The sequence below is a fragment of the Salvelinus sp. IW2-2015 genome, unplaced genomic scaffold (assembly GCF_002910315.2).
Source record: "Salvelinus sp. IW2-2015 unplaced genomic scaffold, ASM291031v2 Un_scaffold1850, whole genome shotgun sequence".
NCBI classification, from domain to species: Eukaryota; Metazoa; Chordata; class Actinopteri; order Salmoniformes; family Salmonidae; genus Salvelinus; species Salvelinus sp. IW2-2015.
Window position 1 is genome coordinate 130,912 of NW_019943215.1, and position 4,857 is coordinate 135,768.

The 4,857-nt window shown below is 47.8% G+C and overlaps 3 long non-coding RNA genes across 4 annotated transcripts in view; 1 reads left to right on the forward strand and 2 right to left on the reverse strand.

Annotated features, from left to right (window-relative positions):
- Positions 1-218: 218 nt before the first annotated feature.
- LOC139024764 (uncharacterized) lies at positions 219-2,795 on the reverse strand. Its single transcript, XR_011476127.1, has 2 exons — positions 2,352-2,795; positions 219-690 (listed from the first exon to the last, which is right to left on the reverse strand). It is a non-coding gene; the product is annotated as an uncharacterized lncRNA (long non-coding RNA).
- A 21-nt stretch (positions 2,796-2,816) lies between these two features.
- Positions 2,817-3,886, reverse strand: LOC139024765 (uncharacterized). The gene is made up of 3 exons (XR_011476128.1): positions 3,262-3,886; positions 2,906-3,152; positions 2,817-2,834 (listed from the first exon to the last, which is right to left on the reverse strand). It is a non-coding gene; the product is annotated as an uncharacterized lncRNA (long non-coding RNA).
- Positions 3,887-4,005: 119 nt separating this feature from the next.
- The window catches only part of LOC112072182 (uncharacterized), a 2,666-nt gene continuing 1,814 nt past the window's right edge, over positions 4,006-4,857 (forward strand). The window contains exons 1-2 of one of the 2 annotated variants that reach the window (XR_002894268.2): positions 4,006-4,061; positions 4,129-4,162. This is a non-coding gene — a long non-coding RNA (uncharacterized lncRNA). Of the gene's footprint in view, positions 4,062-4,118; positions 4,163-4,857 lie in introns of those variants that run through there. The other variant, XR_011476129.1, reaches the window with a different exon arrangement.

A 4,857-nucleotide genomic window follows, 5' to 3' on the forward strand; every position in this document is an offset into this window, starting at 1 on the left:
TGCAGACCTGTTGCTTACTGAGTTCTACGCAGACCTGTTTCTACGTCAGACCTGTTTCTACTGAGTTTCTACGTCAGACCTGTTTCTTACTGAAGACGGTTGGGATATCTACTTCAGCATAGAATAAAGCTGGGTCCTATCTGGTGCCAAACAGTACGCCCTCATGGACGGTTGGGATATCTACTTCAGCTGAGTTATTCAGAATTAAAGGACAGGAAAATGGCAAGGTGTGTTTATTTTTTTTAAATGTAACCCTTATTTTACTAGGCAAGTCAGTTTAGAACAAATTCTTAGTTTATTTATGTTATTGCTGTATATATGATAACCAGTAACATTTTATTATCCAGCAGATTGTGGAACAGCTCGGGGATCCCAACAAGAGATGAGCGTCTGACTGCCTCTGAAGAGATGGTTGTTTGGAGTGCTCTACCGCCTTTACCACAAGTTMTTTTGGTCAATAAATCTTGATTGGTATGAACATTCATTAGGTTGCAGGGAGGAGAAAAATGAAGACATGGATACTGAATAGAAATATCGAGGCAAGGTGCAAAGTGTTGGTCCCGTGTTTCATGAGCTGAAATAACAGATCCCAGGAATGTTTCATACGTACGAAAAGCGCATCTCTCTAAAATGTGCAAATTTGTTTATCCCTATTAGTTAGCATTTCTCCTTTTACAGGATGATTCCTGTCTCTTATACACATCTAGATGTGTATAAGAGACAGGTGCATGTCAGAGCAAAAACCAAGCCATGAGGTCGAAGGAATTGTCCGTAGAGCTCCAAGACAGGATTGTGTCGAGGCACAGATCTGGGGAAGGGTACCAAAACATTGCTGCAGCATTGAAGGTCCCCAAGAACACAGTGGCCTCCATCATTCTTAAATGGAAGAAGTTTGGAACCAGCCAAGACTCTTCCTAGAGCTGACCTCCCGGCCAAACTGAGCAATCGGGGGAGAAGGGCTTTGGTCAGGGAGGTGACCAAGAACCCGATGTCACTGACAGAGCTCTAGAGTTCCTCTGTGTATGTGGGAGAACCTTCCAGAAGGACAACCATCTCTGCAGCACTCCAACAATCAATCTTTATGGTAGTCTGATGAGGGAAGTTATGACTGGATGATTATAGCTGTTTGTTTTTACATGTGCTATTGCTCCCTTCTGTCAGGATAAGAGAATGGGAGACATGTTAGCAACTCAAAAGTAACTAAGGCATTGTTAAAAAGAACATAACGCCTGCCAAGATCCTTTCTTCCCATGAGAACAGACAAAGTGCTTAACTGATTCATTGAATTTTCAGACTCAACATAGAATAAAGCTGGGTCCTATCTGGTGCCAAACAGTACGCCCTCATGGACGGTTGGGATATCTACTTCACATCATAGAATAAGCGTGGCTCTATCTGGTGCCAACCAGTACCCCTCATGGACGGTTGGATAATCTACTTCATGCATAGAATAAAGCTGGGTCTATCTGGTGCCAAACAGTAACGCCCTCATGGAGGTCTGGGATATCTACTTCAGATAGAATAAAGCTGGGTGCTATCTGGTGCCAAACAGTACCCCTCATGGGGTTGGATATCTACTTCAGCATAGAATAAAGCTGGTCTATCTGGTGCAAAACAGTACGCCCTCATGGACGGTTGGGATATCTACTTCAGCATAGAATAAAGCTGGGTCCTATCTGGTGCCAAACAGTACGCCCTCATGACGTTGGGATATCTACTTCAGCTAGAATAAAGCTGGTGCTATACTGGTGCCAAACAGTCGCCCTCATGGAGGTTGGATATCTACTTCAGCATAGAATAAAGCTGGTCCTATCTGGTGCCAAACAGTACGCCCTCATGGACGTTGTGGATATCTACTTCAGCTGAGTTATTCAGAATTAAAGGACAGGAAAATGGCAAGTGTGTGTTTATTTTTTTTAAATGTAACCTTATTTTACTAGGCAAGTCAGTTTAGAACAAATTCTTAGTTTTTATTTATGTTATTGCTGTAATATTGATAACCATAACATTTATTATCCAGCAGATTGTGGAACAGCTCAGGGATCCCAACAAGAGATGAGCGTCTGACTGCTCTGAAGAGATGGTTGTTTGAGTGCTCTACCGCTTTTTACCACAAGTTATTTTGGTCAATAAATCTTGATTGGTATGAACATCATTAGGTGCAGGAGGAGAAAATGAAGACATGGATACTGAATAGAATATCGAGGCAAGGTGAAAGTTGTTGGTCCGTGTTTCATGAGCTGAAATAACAGATCCAGATGTTTCATACGTACGAAAAGGCATCTCTCTAAAATGTGCAAATTTGTTTATCCCTATTAGTTACATTTCTCCTTTTACAGGATGATTCACACACCTGATAGGTGTGGCATATCAAGAAGTTGTGTCCCGCCACAGATGTTCAAGTTTTGAGGGAGCGTGCAATTGGCATTCCGACCGCAGTAATGTCCACCAGAGATGTTGCAGTGAAATAATGTATTTTTCTCTACTATAACACCTAAAGTCGTTGTAGAGAATTTGGCAGTACGTCCAACTGGCCTCAGAAGCACAGACCAAGTGTAACCACACAGCTCACATCCGGCTTCTTCATCTGCAGGATAATAGGCGGTGGTGGGGGGGGGGGGGATTTGTCTGTTATAAAGCCATTGTGGGGAAACCTAATTCTGATTGAGTGGGCCTATGACACCATGGCTGCACCCCTGCCCAGTCATTAGACATCTATAGATTAGGGTCTAATGAATGGATTTCTATTGACTGACTTCCTTGTATGAACTATATACATCAAGGGCTCCTCTGCTGTACACACAGGAGCATGGAAGGCTCCCTCTGCTGGACACCTAAGGGCATGGTAAAGGGCTCCCTCTGCTGGACACACAAGGAGCATGGTAAGGGCTCGCCTCTGCTGCACACTAAGGAGCATGGTAAAGGGCTCCCTCTGCTGGACACACACTAAGGAGCATGGTAAAGGTCCCTCTGCTGGACACATAAGGAGCATGGTAAAGGGCTCCCTCTGCTGGACAACTAAGGAGCATGGTAAAGGGCTCCCTCTGCTGGACACACTAAGGAGCATGTAAAGGGCTCCCTCTGCTGGACACACATAAGGAGCATGGTAAAGGGCTCCTCTGCTGGACACACTAAGGAGCATGGTAAGGTCCCTCTGCTGGACACACTAAGGGAGCATGTAAAGGGCTCCTCTGCTGGACACACTAGAGGAGCATGGTAAAGGCTCCCTCTGCTGGATACACTAAGGAGCATGGTAAGAACAGAAGACACCAGGGATATAACTTAAACAAGCTTATTTTTAATGGAGCTGCAAAACTGTTTTGAATTTCCTTGAGAACGTTCTCTTACATACAGGGGCAGAAGCCTAGCGGGTAAGAGTGTTGGGCCGTAACCGAACGTCTCTGGTTCAAATCCCAGCTGACTAGGTGAAAAATCTGTCCATGTGCCATTGAGCAAGGCACTTAACCCTAATTGCTCTTAAGTCACTCTGATAAGAGCGTCTGCTAAAGAAAACACAGATTCCAACGTTACATAAACATCGTATCACAAATGCTCCAACCCAAAACATGTAGACATTTTTTTAACCCAAAAAAGGACAATAAATCAAACTGAAAACAATCCCCCATCGTGAAGCAGACATCTAACGAGATCTGGTTGGTGGGGAAATTCAAACCTTTCTGCTTAGCCTCGCCGTGGAGGAGCCAGAATACAAACTTTTAATTTAATTGGGTGGGTGAGGTTCCACCCGTCTTCCATATAAGGCACAGACTAAATAAACCCATCTCTTTACTTGTTTACAAATGTCAATGACCAATACGGCACTTGACAATTAAGACCACTAGTGTACAAATGTTAATCCTCATTTTTCTTTTTTTTCTCTTCGACCCAAAGAGGGTGAAGGGGGACCCTCAAGCCAAAGGAAAGGTGAGGGGACCAGGCGGCCTCCAAGCAAAAGGAAAGGTGAGGGGACCAGCGGCCTCAGCCAAAGGAAGGTGAGGGGACCAGGCGGCCTCAGCCAAAGGAAAGGGGGAGGGGACCAGGAGGCCTCAGCCAAAGGAAAGGTGAGGGGACCAGGCGGCTACAGCAAAAAGGAAAGGTGAGGGACGCAGGCGGCCTCAGCAAAGGAAGGTGAGGGGACCAGGCGGCCTCAGCCAAAGGAAAGGTGAGGGGACCAGCGGCTCAGCCAAAGGAAAGGTGAGGGGACCAGGCGCTCAGCACAAAGGAAAGGTGAGGGGACAGGCGGCTCAGCAAAGGAAAGGTGGGGGACCAGGCGGCTGCACCAAAGGTGAGGGGACCAGGCGGCCTCAGCAAAGGAAAGGTGAGGGACCAGGGGCTAGGCCAAAGGGTAGGACAGGCGCAAGGAAGGGTGGGACCAGGCGGCCTCAGCCAAAGGAAAGGTGAGGGGACAGGCGGCAAAGGAAGGTGAGGGGACCAGGCGGAAGGAAAGGTGAGGGACCAGGCGGCCTCAGCCAAAGGAAAGGTGAGGGGCCCGGCGGCTCAGCCAGGAAAAGGTGAGGGGACCAGGCGGCCTCAGCAAAGGAAAGGTGAGGGGACAGGCGGCAAAGGAAAGGTGAGGGACCGGGCAGGAAGGTGAGGGGACCAGGCGGCCTCGCCAAAGGAAGGTGAGGGGACCAGCGGCGGCCTCAGCCAAAGGAAAGGTGAGGGGCAGGCGGCTCAGCCAAGAGGAAAGGTGAGGAGCCAGGCGTCAGCCAAGGAAAGGTGAGGGACAGGCGCCTCAGCAGAAGGAAAGGTGAGGACCAGGCGCCTCAGCCAAAGGAAAGGTGAGGGACCAGGCGGCAGGAAAGGTGAGGGGAGAGGCGGCTCAGCCACAGAGAAAGGTGGAGGGACCAGGCGGCC